Raw genomic sequence first — 20,713 nt, forward strand, 5'->3', positions numbered from 1 at the left:
AACCCTTAAAGCTTAAAGGGATCCTCCAGCCTATTGAAACATTTTCAGGAGATTCTCTCATACCCTCTGTATAATGAGACGGGCAAAATTGCTTAGTTTTTTTTTTCCATCAGCCACTAATAGAAAAAAAAAAAAAAATGGATTCCATTATGCACACAGGCAAGGTGGATGGAGGAATCACCCCTGCTGTGCCATTGTTTTCTCACAGAATCATTGTTCTCTGCTGTCAGAATATGCTCATCAGCGGCTGCAGCCAATTGATTGAGAAAATATTTTCAGCAGTCCTGTTCAACACTGACTTCTGTCATGCTGGAAAGGCCATAGATGGATCAAAGTTCGGCTGGTCCTTGCTGAACCGGCTGAATTTTGATCAATCTGTGTGCGGTTTAACACAAAGCAGTCTCCTTCTGACAGCCATCTTTGTCCACCACTGGGCACATTGTTAAATGGAATAAAGCTTGCTCCTTAACATCAAGTGACTTTGCAGAAATATTCATCAAGTGCAGTCTGATCATAGAGTATATGTTAGGATTGTTTGTTTTCATATGATGTTCTCCAGGATGACCGTTTTTTACAGTCACAGTAGGGGGTCTTAAAAACCTAGATATTATTAAATAAATAATTGAAGATATATGTATTTAGTATTGTAGTGTGCACTGCGTACTACTTCCTCACTTGTAGGGGATATCCTATGACATCCCAAGGACTTCCTTTCTTCCCTTTCTTGGAGGAACTTGTTGATATCCAGTGATGATAACCTGAATTAGGCTTCTCCTCGCTTTCATTACAGCAAATTTATATTCAGTGCTGGATTGCAGCCAAAATAGATACCTTTCAAAAAAAAAAGAAGAAAAAAGCAACAGGATTTCCTTAGTTTAAAATAGAAAACATATATAGCTGAAATAAAACTACATGAAAAAGTAAATCCTACTGCTGCCTGTTCGTGCAGCAAAATCATCCATATACTTTGATGAGAAAAATACATGCTTATCTTACTGGAGGAGCTTGCAGATTTCAGTTGGCAGTAAAATTTCACGCAGTATATGCAAAAAAGTAGACTTACCTTTTTTACCTTGTTTCTATTTTTTTTTTAATAAATTGAAAAACATACATCAAACCAAAGACACAAAAGGGATTAAATTGGTTTTATTTTACCACTGGTTGCCTGTAAATTACTATACATTTGTGTTCCGCCAATAATTCACTTTTGTCTTGATCCAATTTGCCTAGATGTGTCAGTTCTTCCCAATGAAACACACTGGCCTGTCTGTGAACCGAAGGCCATCTAAACACACCCACACTACTTGAAATGTGTTGTTTTATACCAGGGGTAGGCAACCTTGAAGAGGTGAAGATCTACCTGAGCAACATGGGAGAAATCAAAGATCACCGGGCACAGTTTTGCCTCCTCACACCTGATTTAAACTTCTAATTGCTGTACTACCGTTTTACAATCGCATGCATTGCATGGAAATCATGGGTCTAAATCACGTGATGAGAAGGCAACATGTTGCCTCCTCACCATCTGTCAAATGCACTGGGATCACCTTGCAGAGGAGCAGCAGTGCCTACTGCACCTGTGAATGAGCCCTTAGTTGTAATTGGTAACGGCACCCTAAGGGCTTGTTCAAATGTAAAGTTGAGGGCTGGTAAAACCCCGCGGTTGAATCGTGGTTTTACCACCCCTCTATTTTTACCTCTTTTAGCTGATGAGGCAGCAGCCATAGGTGTACACATTCCGCAATAGGAATTACAGCCCCATCTGTTTTTGTTCGGTGCTACCGTTGCAGAACGGCCTTATTCACTTGAATGGGTTATGCTTGGCAGGTGCTAAACCCACTAACCATGACAGGGCATAGGAGCAGCACTAGAGGAGACATCAACTTATGCGGCTCTTGCTCCCTACTGCAGTTCCGACTTTACAAGTAGTTCCTGTGCATTGCACTCTGATACTCTGGAATGTCGTGTCAGCAAGCCCAGACCGTGATCTACCAGTCACCTGGCCAAGATCTACTGGTTGCTGACCCCCATTTACACGTTAGTATGAATGCCTTTACTAGACAATGAAATGAGAGTGAAAGGGCAGAGCAGCAGCTACTGTCAGCTGGATTTAAAATTTTAGCATGTATGTATGAGATGAACATACATTAATATAAAGAGGGATTACAGTTAATCACTTGCATAGTCAGATCTGTGCTGTAGTATCAGTACCATGAGTCTTTTGATTATGCCTGCAGAGTGACCACCCTTTTGGCAATGCACATGTCTGGCAGCAGCCTTTATTTGGCATGGCCTGGTTTAATATATTAGCATGGGATATGCAAGGTGGGGACGTGTCATTTGAGAGCTGTAGTGTTGGCTTGAGGGCAGGTCATGCTGCAGGTGTGCTCAACAGCCTGTTGACTTTATCTTTTGATCTGTTGCTTACATAATCATACAAACTCTCATGTCTCAAATGCCTGCCCATACTATTAGAGAGTATTTAAAGGGTAACTCAATTTTGTGGGGAATAAAAATAGCAAATAAAAACAATATAATATAGCATATACAATTGTGACACAAGTCATATTGTAAGTGAATATTATTAAAAATTACCTTTCCTTTTCAATCTGCAGTGCTGTTATTTTCTGTAAAATACAATTTGGCAACCTGAAGGTGATTTGTACACAAATGTTGTACAGAACACCCCCCAAAAAAATGTCATTTTCTGCTTGAGTAATTGGATTACTGATTTTCTTAGAAGTCTACACTAAGATATGAGTCAAATTTTGAGCATCCCCTGTAACAAAAATGTCATGAGAAAATCGAATGAAAAAACTCTTGGAGCAATATGTCCGAAGATCCGTTCTTGGTACACAGCTTCCCAGAGCCAATCACGACCATTCATGCGAAATTATCTGAAGGGGCAAGCACAAAGTTTTTTTCTCGTAAGATAACAAAACATTCATTCAGTACAGTATTTTTCCGTTAAATAAAATCAAGTCACCAAGACTGCGTATATTTGGAAACACAAAAATAACCTGGAAGGAAAGAGGGCAACGAAAACAATATTCGTTCACAACGAAACAAATTCTGTTTTCACGATAGAAATCTGTATAATAGCAATAACGTAGTGATAATCTTATTGTTATAATTTGGTAATTATCTGCAGAGGGGTCACATGTACATGACACTTCCATTTACATGCTGTATTGTTGCTTTGCACACGGTAAGTTATACTGGATCGTACGAGAATTTTCAAATGCTTAGTAGCACACTTATATTCTATTATGAGAGTAGCATGCAAAAAAATCATGAACGATCATTTGTCCGATTTTCTCATTGTGTGTGTACTAGGCATTGAGGGATGCAGACCCTGCTGCTTTCCTTATTAGAGCCTTGCATGTGCAGCAGCTCATTGACAATTAGAAACCACTCCCATACCGATTTACTCTGCACATGGACACAGACAAACCGCTATTCCTTTAGAATAACAAAAGGTAGGAATCTGGAACAAAGTTTGTTAAAATCCTTGCAATGTACAAAGATCACCCAGAAGGAAATGTTCCCCCCCAACTAAAGTGTACTTACTCTTTAAAGTATATGTGATTTTTTTTTTTTTTTTTTTTTAAAGAAAACAAAAGACATCTTAAATTGCCTCCTCTTACTTTTATTAGCCATAAACCCTCCTCTGTGTGTCTTTGTCGCTTTCATGGTTACTAGGAGCTATAGTACTCTCTTCTGGGCTTGGTCCCAGCAACCTTCCTGAATGCTGTCGTCCAAGATTGCTTTTTTTTCCTTTTTAAAATGCTCTCATTAGGCAAGGGGATGATAGTTGGGCAGATCTTACGCTGGCTAGAATGGATTGTTTTATTTTGTTCAGCCAGTGGGCTAAACAAAAAATAAATGGATACCTCCACCCAGACAATCAAGATGCATAGAGAAATCTTCCCCGTAGAGACATTGTATCCTGACAGTAGGACAGATATGCATATAGGGAGCATATTGTAGCTTACCTGCTGAGAAGTTCACTTATTTACCAGACATTGCTATACTGCACCAGTCAGCACCTTTCCTTTTTCATCTGCAATGTGCAGATCCTGGGACGTGCCTGCTGGTTTCTATCACACTTGCTTGATCAGTCCGGCAACTTGGCCATTTTTTTATTGGGTTTTCATTTATTTTTTAATATCATGACATTCTTAGATCTCAACAAGCACTTAGGCTAGTTTCACACTTTTGCTGGTTTGCGGCCTGCGTTTGCACAGGCATCGCAGCCAATTTTTCCCGCAGAAAAAAGTTGCCAACAGCATTTTCGAAACTCAGTCGCTGGGAAATCGTATGCTGCTTTTGCACCATGCAATTTCCTTGCAGTTCCCACACCTTCAAATGCGCTGCTGGTTTAAATGCATGGGGATACCATTAAGAATGAATGGCAACCGCTCGTGTCTCTACAGAGCAGCGTGTTTTTGGTTGCGGGTGTGGGAACAGCTGCAATGTGAACCTAGCATATAAAAGAGTTATACCCAAAGTGAATATTTTGTTTTTCATTAAAAGGTGTTGTCGGGTAGGAAGAAAGAGTTAGTTCACCCTTTCAGAAAAAATTAAAAGGTGAATTTCTATGCATGAAGGTAAAAAACCATGTGTGTGCAGCCCAGGCCCTCCTAACACTTACCTGAGTCCCATCCTGATGCAGCGATGTCCATGAGAGCCTTGGTTCTTTGGGGACTCTCACTCCTGAGTGGTTCCCGTTGCTTTCAATCACAGCATGTGAACCAATCAGGAGAGGGAGGGGGTGTGTCCATTCACTCACATAGCCCCGACTCGGGAGCATGCCTGCAGCAAGCTGCTTGCTGTGGGGGCATTGACAGGAGGGAGGGGTCGGGAGCGCTGGTGGGGGACACGAAAAGATGAGGATCCGGGCTCCTCTGTGCAAAACCACTGCACAGAGCAGGCAAGCATGACATGTTTGTTAATAAAAAAAAAAACAAGACTTTAGTATCACCTTAAATCTCTCCATTCCTGCTGTACCTACCTCCATGGGTGATGAGCTGTCAGTGTCCATGCAGCCGGTGTAGCTGTCCGGGGATGTGAAATCCCTGATCTCCCCCCCACCCTTCTCTGCAGTGCTTCCCAAGTGGATCAGAGTGATGCTCTGTCCTTGCGCTTACCAGATAGGATCTCTCTAATTTGACCTGTAAGCCCTGCAGAAAGGAGGGGAAGGAGAGTGAGGGTTTCAAATTCCTGGACTGCTGCACTTACAGTCAGGTCCATAAATATTGGGACATCGACACAATTCTAACATTTTTGGCTCTATACCCCACCACAATGGATTTGAAATGAAATGAACAAGATGTGCTTTAACTGCAGACTGTCAGCTTTAATTTGAGGGTATTTACATCCAAATCAGGTGAACGGTGTAGGAATTACAACAGTTTGCATATGTGCCTCCCACTTGATAAGGGACCAAAAGTAATGGGACAATTGGCTTCTCAGCTGTTCCATGGCCAGGTGTGTGTTATTCCCTCATTATCCCAATTACAATGAGCAGATAAAAGGTCCAGAGTTCATTTCAAGTGTGCTATTTGCATTTGGAATCTGGTGCTGTCAACTCTCAAGATGAGATCCAAAGAGCTGTCACTATCCGTGAAGCAAGCCATCATTAGGCTGAAAAAGCAAAACAAACCCATCAGAGAGATAGCAAAAACATTAGGCGTGGCCAAAACAACTGTTTGGAACATTCCTAAAAAGAAGGAACGCACCGGTGAGCTCAGCAACACCGAAAGACCACGGAAAAGAACTGTGGTGGATGACCGAAGAATTCTTTCCCTGGTGAAGAAAACACCCTTCACAACAGTTGGCCAGATCAAGAACACTCTCCAGGAGGTAGGTGTATGTGTGTCAAAGTCAACAATCAAGAGAAGACTTCACCAGAGGGAATACAGAGGGTTCACCACAAGATGTAAACCATTGGTGAGCCTCAAAAACAGGAAGGCCAGATTAGAGTTTGCCAAACAACATCTAAAAAAGCCTTCACAGTTCTGGAACAATATCCTATGGACAGATGAGACCAAGATCAACTTGTACCAGAGTGATGGGAAGAGAAGAGTATGGAGAAGGAACTGCTCATGATCCTAAGCATACCACCTCATCAGTGAAGCATGGTGGTGGTAGTGTCATGGCGTAGGCATGTATGGCTGCCATTGGAACTGGTTCTCTTGTATTTATTGATGATGTGACTGCTGACAAAAGCAGCAGGATGAATTCTGAAGTGTTTTGGGCAATATTATCTGCTCATATTCAGCCAAATGCTTCAGAACTCATTGGGCGCCGCTTCACAGTGTAGATTGACAATGACCCAAAGCATACTGCAAAAGCAACCAAAGAGTTTTTTAAGGGAAAGAAGTGGAATGTTCTGCAATGGCCAAGTCAATCACCTGACCTGAATCCGATTGAGCATGCATTTCACTTGCTGAAGACAAAACTGGAGGGAAAATGCCCCAAGAACAAGCAGGAACTGAAGACAGTTGCAGTAGAGGCCTGGCAGAGCATCTCCAGGGATGAAACCCAGCGTCTGGTGATGTCTATGCGTTCCAGACTTCAGGCTGTAATTGACTGCAAAGGATTTGCAACCAAGTATTACAAAGTGAAAGTTTGATTTATGATTATTATTCTGTCCCATTACTTTTGGTCCCTTAACAAGTGGTAGGCACATATGCAAACTGTTGTAATTCCTACACTGTTCACCTGATTTGGATGTAAATACCCTCAAATTAAAGCTGACAGTCTGCAGTTAAAGCACATTTTGTTTGTTTCATTTCAATCCATTGTGGTGGTATATAGAGCCAAAAATGTTAGAATTGTGTCGATGTCCCAATATTTATGGGCCTGACTGTATATCTGTGGGTGATGAGCTGTGCCCACAAAGCCAAGTACAGAGGGGACCCAGGGGGGTGGGTGTATTATGTTCTTTTTTTAATTTTTTTTTTTTTTCTGAAATGGCAAACTTACACAATTTCCAGGCTCAGCCTCCCTGTCGCAGCCATTACAACATCAAATATAATGGCCTCTACAAAATAGATTTCTGCAACCATTTGATAGATGATTCAAGCTGGTCAGCTCAATGTAAACCTGGAATATCTGTGTTTTTTTGTTATTTTTAAGTAACCCATCTGTAAGGAAGAAGGGAAATTGATAGCTTTGTCTGCTTCTTTGCCTTGTCTTGTGAAGTCTGCAAATGTAGAAACAGCTACTCCTTTGGAGTTTATGGTTTACTAAGCAAAGTTGTAGGTACTTTGTGTTTGAGAACATTTTCCTCATTATTGCCTATATTTGAACTCATGGATACTTTAAATCTAAAAGGAATTTTAAATTCCCTTTTTTTTTTCTTCAAAATCCATGTAATGCCTTTTCCTGCATCAGCAACAGTTCCTTGCAGTAGTCTGCCTGCTAGAAGGGTTTTGTGTCTGAAATGGTGGTTGACTTCCAATGGCAGGCTGATTACAATATACATGTAATGTCAATTTTAAAGCCTAGAAATTTGTAGGAAATGGCTAAAACCCCTGTTACTTTAGTTCATATGGTTGTGTCACATTGGGGATATTTCCTTTCTGTCTTAGAAATACAATAAAAAGTAAGAAGAAACCCAAAGTAAGGAGAAATCCCCCTTTAGACATTTTGTTACTAGAAATTGTGTTCCGATTTAAAGATTTTTCCCTCTGTCTTGGTGACATCTGTAAAATGTTGAACTTCCCTTAACTTTCTGGCATTGTGACACCACAACATGTGTGATTACCACAGCATACAGTATAAATGGGCTATTCTCCCCAGTTGGGGCACAGCAGTGAAAACATGACAGAGGTCCTAACCCTTCCTCCTATAAAAAGTAATGGCTTTAGATACTTCCTTTTTTTATCAGCTAACCAAAGGCAAAATCTTCAGTGGTAATGTGCAGTTTATTTTGAAGTTCCTTTTGGTGATTGTTCTGTTAGAGGTCAATGCCCCAGATTTAAGTTGGCCTTCTTTAGGAGTCTGCAATACAAAGTGTAAGTAAACAGTAAGAAGTCAAAATAAAAGTCTGTTGCTTGATGTCAACATGATCTCACACTACTGGTGCTGCCAAGGTTTCAGTTCTGTATGTTTAGATACATTCAAGCCTATCAGCCCCTTCATCTTAATTCAATATGTAAACATTTGAACTTTAGCCTAAACATCTGATAGAAGTGTCAGGTATGTCAGATGGATGATGTCTTCTTCAATTATTCATTAAAGCCCAACTGCATTCAGTTAGGCTTTTTATGGATACATTTGAGAAAAGTAGATCTGTAACTTTTTTTTTTTTTTTTTCTTCTGGAATTCAGTTGTGCATGATTTTGTGAATCTTATACCATGCCTTCTCAGAGCACATTTTACTTACACTGAATATAAAAAGTCTACACACCCCTGTTAAATGTCAGGTTCTGTGATGTAAAAAAATAAGACAAAGATAAATTATTTCAGAGCTTTTTCCACCTTTAATGTAACCTATAAACCGTACAACTCAATTGAAGAACAAACTGAAATTTTTTATGTGGAGGGAAGTAAAAATACAAAACTAAAATAATATGGTTGCATAAGTGTGCACACCCTTAAACTAATACTTTGTTGAAGCACCTTTTGATTTTATTCCAGCACTCGGTCTTTTTGGGTATGAGTCTATCTGCATGGCACATCTTGACTTGGCAATATTTGCCCACTCTTCTTTGCAAAAACACTCCAAATCTGTCAGATTGCGAGGGCATCTCCTGTGCTCAGCCCTCTTCAGATCACCCTACAGATTTTCGATCGGATTCAGGTCTAGGCTCTGACTGGGCCATTCCAAAATGTTAATCTTCTTCTGGTGAAGCCATTCCTTTGTTGATTTGGATGTATGGGTCGTTGTCATGCTGAAAGATGAAGTTCCTCTTCATGTTCAGCTTTCTAGCAGAACCCTGAACGTTTTGTGCCAATATTGTCAGGTATTTGGAACTGTTCATAATTCCCTCTACCTTGACTACGGCTGCAGTTTCAGCTGAAGAAAAGCAGCCCCAAAGCATGATGCTGCCACCATCAAGCTTCACTGTGGGTATGGTGTTCTTTTGGTGATGTGCAGTATTGTTTTTGCGCCAAACATATCTTTTGGAATTATGGTCAAAAAGTTTAACATTGGTTTCATCAGACCATACCACATTTTCCCACATGCTTTTGGGAGACTCCAGATGTGGTTTTGCAAAATGTATCTTTGATGTTTTTCTTCGTAAGAAAAGACTTCCATCTTGCCACTCTGCCCCATAGCCCAGACATATGAAGAATACGGGAGATTGTTGTCACATGTACCACACAGCTAGTTCTTGCCAGATATTCCTGCAGTTCCTTTAATGTTGCTGTAGACCTCTTGGCAACCTCCCAGACCAGTTTTCTTCTTGTCTTTTCATCAATTTTGGAGGGACGTCCAGTTTGTAATGTCACTGTTTCGCCATATTTTCTCCACTAGATGACAACTGTCTTCATTGTGTTCCATAGTATATCTAATGCCTTGAAAATTCTTTTGTACCCTTCTCCTGACTGATGCCTTTTAACAGTGAGATCCCTCTGATGCTTTGGAAGCTCTCTGCGGATTATAGTTTTTGCTGTAGGACACGACTAAGAAATTGTCAAGAAAACCCACTAGAACAGCTGAACTTTATTTGGGGTTAATCAGAGACACTTTAAATGATGGCTGGCATGTACTGACTCCTATTTTACATGATTTTGAATATGATTGCTTAATTCTGAACACAGCTGCATCCCCAGTTATGAGGGTGTGCACATTTATGCAACTACATTTTAGTTTTTTATGTTTACTCCCCTTCCTAAAAGATTTCAGTTTGTTTTTCAATTGAGTTATACACTTTATAGGTCACAGTAAAGGTGGAAGATGTTCTGAAATTATTTGTCTTTGTCTCTTTTTTGCATCACAGAAACCTGACATTTTACCAGGGGTGTGTAGACTTTTTATATCCACTGTAGGTATAAGGTACCTGCCTCAACGCAGTTGTTTACTGGGACAGCCAGTGCCCACAGTGGTACCCACGGTCTCCTCCAGAGGTATACACATGTCTGGTGCAAACTTGAATGTTTGTAGAAAGATATTATATTAGACAGATTATAAGGCAGCTTTAAAGTACAAATTTCCAGCTACTCCTTATCTGGATTGGGTTTGTGCAGTGTTTTGTTGAACTCAGAGTAGCCATGAGTTTCCATTAATGGTGTTAGAAGTCCTCTTTAACATCTGTTTTCTCCTTATATTTTACAAGAGGTGGAGGGAATTGGACTGGTAAAAACTAATTCTTGTTCTAAGCGACAATTATAATAAAACATAGAATTCTCTTGAAATTTTAGTGAAAGCAGTATCTATATATAGAGTCAGATGTACATCACCCTTCCACTTTTTCTGTCCTTTGGTGGGAATATATGCCACGGAAAAAGATGGACGGGGAGAAATTTGCTTTACTTGCGCGCTCAACACTGACCACAACATATACACAATGTTTTTGCATTGTTTGGCCATGGCCTTTGGTGATGATTAAACCATCATAGTTATATTATATCCAATTTAGAACAACTTCCTTTTGATTTGTACTCCCAAGTTTGTGCTCATGCACATGGACACATTTGCCAGTACAGCATATTTCAGTGCCCAAGATGCGCACAGATCACTGCCAGCAGCCTGTCAATGACAATTACAGTCCAAAATACAGGGTGACTATACACACATTCAAGTGATACTAGCAAACAGGGCCACAAGTGTACCTGAATGTGGACTTTCTGCATGCAGGACATATAGCTGCGTATACGAGTACTGCTCAGATGTGCATACAGCCACTGCTTTTATTGATTTTGACAGGCTACTAGTAGGGGGCAGTATGCACAGTGCTACCTAGGTGCTGAAATACGTCCTTTTTTTTTTTTTTTATGCCACTGTACAGACAAATGCTTCCATGTGCATGAGCTCATAGGGCTAGTTCACAGTACATGTAGTCCAGTGCATTTTTTTCTGCATCAAAAATGCATGCACAGTGTTTTCAATGTATTCAAATGGCCATAGTTCACACCAGTGCAGTCAGTTTCCGGTGCGGAAAAAAAAAAAGTTGAACATACTGCATTTTTTCTGCACGGAACTATACTGGAACATTGCAAACTGCATCAAAACTGCGTCGGAACAGAGTTTGGAGAGAACTGTAAGTAAAAACATATCCAGAATACATACGGAATACATTTTTGTGGTGAATTTGCCCTTATAGTGAGAGGTTCTGTCATAATAATTTCAATCAATCCTCTTGTTGCAGCATCTCTGCTTGTTTCTATATCATGGCTACCAGATTTCTAGCATAAGAGACCAAAAAAACCCATAAATATTGAGCCTACAGGACTGGGTGTGAAGGGAAATCTCCCTAACGAAACACCAGATGACAAAAAAAAATGCCTCTTAACCCTTCCCTGTTCTGTGTGAAATTAAAAACAGTTTTTGTCTTTAGATACACTTTAACGCCTATGTATCAAAGTTATAAAATCTGGAATATGTAACTGGGAAGGCCCAGGACTTTAAGGCTGTAGGATATTTCTCGTTCCAGCCAGCATTATTATTATTACACAGTATTTATATAGCGCCAACAGTTTGCTCAGCGCTTTACAATATAACGGGAGACAATACAGCAACAATACAATTCAATACAAGAGGGATTTGAGGGCCCTGCTCCTTGGAGCTTACAATCTAGCATTAAAACTATAATTGACTATTTATTTGGCATTGTCATAGACCAAGAGTACCTACACATACCCTCAACCAAAGCTGCCCCTGCGGTGGTCTGGGAGTTGCACATTTGCAGAAGTAGTAACAGTCTTCCCAATTGACCACTCTCACCAAATATGCTACTACTGACATACCCACTTAGGTATCCCTCTAAACAGTAGATTGTGTCCTTTATCTATAAACAATTTGGTATGACTGCTCCCACATGATGGCTCCTCCCTGCAGAATCCCATCACTTTACATGCCTTTTTGTATGGGATGACTTTAAATATTCCTGTACTTAATGTCTTTTATTGGAAATCCCACCGGGTTGGGAAAATCCCCAATGCATTTTGGCATTGGACTAATTTAAAAATTACTGACATGTATAGCCTGCTGACATCTCGTCATGGCCTTAAGTTATTCTATACATTACAAATGGAAAACCTTTCACCTAAAACTGAAATCTTATACCAAGTCAAACATTTTAATTAATTTATAATCCCTGTCCCTATCAAAGTGGTTACCCTGACACCCTTTTAAAATTGCTGTAGTAACGATCCACACTTCTTGGGCCTGATCTCCGTTATGTATTCTCAGCTTGTTACGGTCTTCTCTCCACTCTATCATGCTTACATGCAGAAATGGAAATCTGATCTCAATATTATCCTCAGCAGGGCAATGGCAACTAATATGGGAAACCACCAAGTCCTGCTCTCAGAATATTTTGGCTCTCAAAACAAACTACAGAATATGATATTGCTGGTACCTAGTTCCAATTCAAGTTGTGCGCTATACTCCAAGGCATGCACATATGGTGGAAAGTGCTTTTTGGCATTGATATTCCAATGTTCCCTGGAGAGGCGCTGCTCAGCTCAAAGCCAGAAGGGCTTTCCAAATGTCAATTCAGACTAAGAACTCACATTTTTACAGCAGCCAAACAAGTCATAGGTAGAGTCTGGCTGTCAGAGTCCCTTTCTTTAGCGGCAGTAAAAACCAGGATACTAATGACCAATTGATTGCCATACTCACTGATATAATGCTCAATTTCTATATAACCTGTGGGTCTCTTGCTTTTTGCCGTGAGACTTTGATCACTGTCTGTTGGTCAAATGAGACTTGTCTCTCCCCATTTGCTACCAAGATGGTACCTCCACAATTCTTGCTGTGCTGCTCACCCCCTCTTCTCTTTTGTACCTCCTTTTCTCTACTTGTACTGTTTGTTCTCCCCATTTATTCGTAGAGGATATAACAGACCGTATGGATTATATGATGTTCTCTAATAAGTCTATTGTGAACATCTTGAATCGACCATCGGACATTTTCTTTGCTATGTTGGTTCAGTATGCCACATACACTATATTGCCAAAAGTATTGGGACACCCCTCCAAATCATTGGATTCAGGTTTTCCAATCACCTCCTTGGCCACAGGTGTATAAAATCAGGCACCTAGCAGACTGCTTCTACAAACATTTGTGAAAGAATGGGTCGCTCTCAAGAGCTCAGTGAATTCAAGTGTGGTACCGCGATAGGTTGCCACCTGTGCAATAAGTCTATCCGTGAAATTTCCCTGCTACTAAATATTCAACGGTCAACCTTCTAGTGGTATTATAACAAAGTGGAAGCAACTGGGAACAGCAACTCAGCCGCGAAGTGGTAGGCCATGTAAAATGACAGATTGGGGTCAGTGCATGCTGAAGCACACAGTGCAGAGAACTGTCTGCAGAGTCAATAGCTAAAGACTTCAAAATTTTGTGTGGCCTTCAGATTAGCACAACAACAGTGCGTGCAGAGCTTCATGAAATAGGTTTCCATGGCCGAGCAACTGCATCTAAGCCTTACATCACCAAGTGCAATGCAAAGCGTCGGATGCAGTTGTGTAAAGCACGCCGCCACTGGACTCTAGAGCAGTGGAGACGTGTTCTCTGGAGTGACGAATCGCGGTTCTCTGTTCGGCAATCTGATGGATGTGTCTGGGTTTGGCGGTTGCCAGGCGAACTGTACTTGCCTGACTGCATTGTGCCAAGTGTAAAGTTTTGGTGGAGGGGGGATTAGGGTGTGGGGTTGTTTTTCAGGGGTTGGGCTTAGCCCCTTGGTTCCAGTGAAGGGAACTCTTAAGGCGTCAGCATACCAAGACATTTTGGATAGCTTCCAACTTTGTGGGAACAGTTTGGGGATGGCCCCTTCCTATTCCAACATGGCTGTGCATCGGTGCACAAAGCAAGGTCCATAAAGACATGGATGAGCGAGTTTGGGGTGGAGGAACTTTTGCTGGCCCTGTACTTACTGTTATTATTATTATTATTATTAATAATTAAAAAATATAATTGACTAATATTTTTTAGGGCAGTAGCTATTTCTTACATCATACTTTTGCAGACTTTTAATCAAGAGCAAAACCCAGAACCAGGATCCCTAAAGTTGAGCTATACCAGCTCTGATCAGTGACGAAGAAGGATCTGGTAGAGAGCAAGAAGAGATCAAAAGGGGTAAAAAGCTTTTGCATTTTGAAACTCACTCCTGTGATGTCAATCAATGTCGATAAGTGTAGAGTCTGTTATTATGAATATTTTAAGAAATGATGGACCAAATATTTTAGCACTCAATCTTTTTTTCTTTGTTTTAAAAAGAGCTCTGGGATGATATTATTTTTTTTTTTTTTATAATAAAAACTGTTAAAACCACTAGATACAAACCATTAACACATTTTACCTACTTTCTTCACAGCTATTGAGCATACAGCTTGCACCTTAGTGCTTGATATAATGCCCTTAAAGCATTATTAAACCCAAAAGTAACCATTTATTATATTGCAGCTTACCAATTCTTAGAGATGAAGACTGCATGACTTTTCTTTTTTTGTTTTATTTCTTCTATTTCCTTCTTGTAATTCAGCCAGCAAGTCTGTTGTTTTTTGAAAGCTCAAGTTCTCTAGCACATTGTATGCTTACATGGATGAGACAAACCATTTAACACCAGCAGGGATGGTTAAAATGATCAGCTTTTATTTATTCATGTAAAACCTTTATCCCAAAAGGGAAAAAAAGAAATGGTTTGCTGTAGCTGGTTATAAAGTGTTATCTGGAGTTTGGCTTTAATTAGCTAGTGTATTTTAAATCTGATAATACACAATATTAACACTCCCCTCCCGTCCAGACTGACAATGTTGCTGTTCTTCCTGTGCTCATTCATTCACAGTTGTGTCTCACTAATACAGGATGTGAAAACAGAGGAAAACTCCACAGAAAGCACAGTGGCTAAATGGTTAGCACTGCCGCCTGGCAGTATTAGGATCGTTAGTTTGAATCCCAACCACGGTACCACCTGCCTGGAGTTTGCTTGTTCTCCCTGTGCCAGTGTGGGTTTCCTTTAGGTACTCCGGTTTCCTTCCACACGTCAAAGACATGCTGGTAGGTTAATTGGATCCTGTCTAAATTGGCCCAAGTATGTGTATGTATGAATTGTACTCCACTTGAGGGTTAGGGGTGTGTATTGTACGCCACTTGAGGGTTAGGGGTGTTAATGTACAATATACAGTTAGGTCCATATATATTTGGACACGGGCACAATGTTTGATTTTTTTTTTTAGGTATTTACCAAAACATATTTAAGCTATAGTTATATAATGGGTATGGGCTGAAAGTGCACACTCTCAGGTTTATTTTGAGGGTATGTACATCCAAATTGGATGAACCGTTTAGGAATTACAGCTCTTAAGATTAGCCATCCCCTCTTTTTCAAAGGGCCAAAAATAATTGGACAGTTGAATCAAAAGCTGTTTCATGGCCAGGTGTGGGCTACTCCTTTGTTATTTCTTCATCAATTAGGCAGGTTAAAGGTCTGGAGTTGATTCTAAGTGTGGCATTTGCATTTGGTATCTTTTGCTGTCAACCTACAACATGCATTCAAAGGAACTGTTCATGCAAGTGAAACAGGCCATTGTAAGGCTTCAAAAACAAAACAAATCCATCAGAGAGATAGCAGCAGCAACATTAGGAGTGGCCAAATCAACAGTTTGGTACATTCTGAGGAAGGAAGAACGCATGGTGAACTCGGTAACATAAAAAGGCATGGACATCCATGGAAGACAACAGTGGTGGATGATCGCAGGATCCTCTCTATTGTAAAGAAAAACCCATTCACAACATCCAGACAAGCGAAGGACACTCTCCTGGAGGTTGGTGTATCATTGTCAAAGTCTACAATCAAGAGAAGACTTCACAAGAGCAAATACAGAGGGTTCACCACAAGGTGCAAGCCATTCATAAGCCTGAAGAATAGAAAAGCCAGATTAGACTTTGCCAAAAAACATCTAAAAAAAAAAAAAAAAAGCCAGACCAGTTCTGGAAAAGCATTCTTTGGGCAGATGCAACTAAGATGAATTTGTACCAGAATGATGGGAAGAAAAAAGTGTGGAGAAGGCTTGGAACAGCCCTTGATCCTAAGCACACAATGTCATCTGTAAAACATGGTGGAGGCAGTGTGATGGCATGGGCATGCATGGCTTCTAGTAGCACTGGGTCGTTGGTGTTCATTGATGATGTGACAGAAGACAGAAGCAGCCGGATGAATTCTGCAGTGTTTAGAGATATACTGTCAGCCAAATGCAGCAAAGTTGATTAGATGGCGCTTCACAGTACAGATGGACAATGATCCAAAACACACTGCAAAACCAACCCATGAGCTTTTGAAGGAAAAGAAATTGAATATTCTGCAATGGTGGAGTCAATCACCTGATCTCAACCCAATTGAGCATGCATTTCACTTACTGAAGGTAAAACTAAAGGCAGAAAGACCCACAAACAAAGAACAACTGAAGACAGCTTGCAGTTAGAGCCTGGCAAAGGGTCAGAAAGTTGGAAACCTAGCCTTTGGTAATGTCCATGGGTTCCAGACTTCAGGCAGTCATTGCCAGTAAAGGATTCTCAACAAAATATTAAAAATGAACATTTAATTTGATTATATTCAATTGCCCAATTACATTTGAGCCCCCGAAAATGGAGGGACTGTGTATAAAAGTAATTGCTGTTCCTAAAATTTGTACTTGATATCTGCGTTCAACCTCTTGAATTAAAGCTGAAAGTCTGCACTTCAAATTCATTTGGATTGTGTCACTTTAATTTATTCTGGTGGCATACAGAGCCAAAAGTATGTAAAATTATGCCTGTGTCCAAATATATATGGACCTAACTGTATATGTAAAGTGCTGCTTTAATTGATGGCGCTATATAAGTACCTGAAATAAAATAAGAAATGAAAACTGATGTAGCCACAACTTCTCATGATTGCTAAGCTGCAATTTACTTACTACAATTTATGTTTTTGGATTTGGGTTTAATACTGCTTTAAAATACATATGGACTTTTTAAAAGGAAACAACTTTTTTGGTCAAATGCATTTGTGTTTTTTTTTTTTATTGGCTTTTCTAAAGAGACCACTAATGAAGAAGTCTGTGCAGGTATTCTGTCTCTGAAACCTCATACAGAGCCCTGTGAAGGAAGGGGGGAAAGTGGAATTGTTTTCGCTTACTTGCTTGTGTGTGTAAATTTAAGCTTGAGCTTTCTAGGCAAGTGGCTTTTTAAAACTGAAAGTAAGGAGTAACTGGAAAATGTGAAGAGAAGCCATAAGCTTCCCCTGCTGGCTGCATGCAATACAGCACATTGGTATGTTATATTTTGTATTTACCTGACAAGAAAAATATTTAACACTTTTTTTCTGTCCTGAACACTTAGAAAATATATACAGCACAACTATAATCTCCTTTAAAATAAGCGGTGCAAAAAGAATGCACAATGCAGTAACCCTTCATCTAACCCGAATCACTTTTTTTTTTTTTTTTAATGGAACGATAAATTGCTGATTATACACCACTTACACCAACAAACCTAGAATCCATCCAATTGAAACATATATGTGTTTGTTAATTCAAGGGTGTTCTTTTCATCAGAAACCAAACATTTTTGGTGTTGAGCACAATTTTGTACATCTGATTGCTTGGTATGCAGAAAGAGTTGCCCCTAGTATAGTAATCTTTAAAAACAGACTAAAGGATTTCCTGTTTACACAAGAAGCTGATAGACTGTATGTTGCAAAAACCAAACAGCCACTGCTTTCCCTTCTTGTATGAAGAATTTACAGTATGTTAGAAATGTTTGAACTGTTTTTGTAAGAAAATAATTTTATGTATATTGCATTGCACATTTAGTAGGGCTTTTGTTATTGTCTCAGGGACATTTTGTGGGTTGCAGAGGTTCCCAGCTCTCTAATGACCCATTATGGCCAGCATAATTCTGAAATGTAGGGTGAAGAATCCGTCAGTAAGATAAGTGTGAGCTGATGTGTTTGCTGCCACAGATGTTTCTGTTCTTAAAGCAGAAGTGTGGGCTTTATTTTGGTATCAAAAAGGTACCTCTAATGAGGTGTGTCCCATTGCTGGCTGCTGTTAACACTTGTTGACAGTCATAACATGGATTTCAATTACTGCCAGCAAAGCAGTTAAATCCTTTAGGCCCATTTCACATGGATGGAGCATTCATTGCCCTCTATGAAGAGGCAGATGTAAATGGACGGACTGAAAACAGATGAATGGAGATCCATTCACCATCCTTCTAGTGGATGGGCTGACAGTTGGATGTAAACAGATAGGCGGTCCTAATACATCCAACCACCCATAGAGGAAAGAGGGCTGTGTCCGTGTCTGCTCTGAATAAGTGAAGCTGTCCTGTCATCCGCCTGCTAAGTGGTGATTAGCGGACAGATCCCTTGCTGAGCAGGCAGATCCGCTGGCGTAGTCAGTGTGAAAGAGGCCTTAGTATCAAAGAGATTTAATCACCAGCCCTAAACTTCATTTAAAGACCGTTCCTCAGAATTAGAGTTTATGGTGTGATTGATATATGTGAAAATAAGCACTGAAATCTCAAATGTGAAATTTCTTTTTGTGCAATTTGTAGGCCAAAAATGCTTTGCTGTTTTAGTACTTAACCGTTTCAATACCGTGCAATTTTACACCTTCCTGCCCAGGCCAGTTTTCAGGTTTCAGCGCTCTCACACTTTGAATGACAATTGCGCGGTCATACAACACTGTACCCAAACTAAAATTTTATCATTTTCTTCACACAACTAGAGCTTTCTTTTGGTGGTATTTAATCACCGCTGGGGTTTTTATTTTTTGCTAAATTAACAAAAAAAGACCAAAAATTTTGAAAAAAAAACACATTTTTCTTTGTTTCTGTTATAAAAGTTTACAAATAAATAATTGTTCTTCATAAATTTAGGCCGAGATGTATTCTGCTACATGTCTTTGGTGAAAATAACCCAAATTAGGATGTATTTTTTAGTTTGTAGGAAAGTTATAGAGTTCACAAACTATGGTATAGATCTGAATATTGATCAATCCTGAAGTACTGACGGCCAATCTAATTTCTTGAGGTCCAAGAATGTCAGAATAGTACAGATATCCCCAAATGACCCCTTTTTGCAGAGTAGACAGTCCGATGTACTTCATAAGAGGCATGGCGAGTTTTTTGAAGTTGTATTTTTTTTGTCATAATTTTTCGGAAAATGAAAAAATTAAAAAATTATTTTCACTATTTTTTTTTTACATACTGTCACCAGTGCAGTACAGCGTCATCATATAACTGGCATGGCGGTGAACAGGGACACTGACTGGTGACAGTATGAAAAAAAAAAAAATATATATATATTTTTAAATTTTTTTATTATATTTAATTTTTTATTACTTTTTTTTTATTTTTTTTAAGATTTTTTTTACATATTTTACTTTAACCAAAGTAGTGCAATGTTACCATAGTAACATTGTACTACTTTGGGGAAGTGATCAGTATTTTTTTTTTTTTTTTTACACAATTTGCTTATAGCAAAGAATTACTTTGCCATAAGCAAGCATTTACCTGAATGAAATCGATTCATTCAGCTTTTTTTTTTTTTTTTGTGCTTAGCTGTGATTTGGTCACAGCTAATCACATGACATGTGCATGTGATTAGCTGTGACCATTCACAGCTAGGCACTAGTATACAATGGATGGCATCATGAATGAAGCCATCCATTGTATACAACTGTCATGTGACCTGCTGTGATTGGTCACAGCAGGTCACATGGTACCTGCAACGGGAGCCGGTACTCGGATCTGTCATCGACCGTGTCCGAGGTGCATGGCCGCTGACAGATCGCACTGCTGCGCCGCTCTGCATTAGCGCAAACGGCGCATGTGCGGGAGCACACCAAATGGCGTGCACCCGGAATGCAGGGACACAATTGAAGCCGCCAAACGGCCATTGGCCGGGCGGCTAATGGTTAACAAAGTGCCCATTGGAAGCTTTTCAGGTCAGAAGGGAGGTCAGCTGCAGAGGATCTTAGACCCCGACCTGTGCCAAGAAGTAGCCAAAGTATATGTTGTGAGTCCTTTTTGTCAGGACTACAGCCCTAGAGTATACAAAAACAAGTCCGCTATGTAAGCGTCCACAATTATCTAGGGAAATGTGTGTCTGGGCCTGGTGCATAGACTTTATTGTCTAAAAAGCTAAAATAACCTGCAGGTTTGAGGTCAGAGCCAAATACATTTTCTAGTGCTGTTTACAAGGGGACCCACAATAATGTCATTTATATTTTTCTGTTCCAAGAAAAGTGATCTAGGTGGTCTTACAACTATTTCAATTCACAATTACAAAATTTCAATTCACTAGCTGTTATTTTCCAGTGCATGTCTGATACTAAATGGTAACTGGAGCAATGCTAACCCCAATTCTGTAAACCTGCCACTAATGTATAGGAGAAAAATAAACAATCCTATTTACCTATATCAAGGAGGTGGGTTTTTTTTACCAGCAGGATTTTAGGGAAAGGGGGAAAGGTTCGCTTTGAAGTGTTGCTAAACCCAGGACCCTGCATTCATTATGTCTGGTCTTCCACAGAACATGGAAATGCA

The 20,713-nt window shown here is 39.9% G+C and overlaps 1 protein-coding gene across 4 annotated transcripts in view; it reads left to right on the top strand.

Annotated features, from left to right (window-relative positions):
* The window catches only part of LPP (LIM domain containing preferred translocation partner in lipoma), a 469,545-nt gene that overhangs the window by 64,930 nt on the left and 383,902 nt on the right, over window positions 1-20,713 (top strand). The window lies entirely within an intron of this gene.

The sequence above is a fragment of the Staurois parvus genome, unplaced genomic scaffold, assembly GCF_062004578.1.
Source record: "Staurois parvus isolate SC_StPar_1 unplaced genomic scaffold, SC_StPar_1.0 ptg000235l, whole genome shotgun sequence".
Lineage (NCBI taxonomy): Eukaryota > Metazoa > Chordata > Amphibia > Anura > Ranidae > Staurois > Staurois parvus.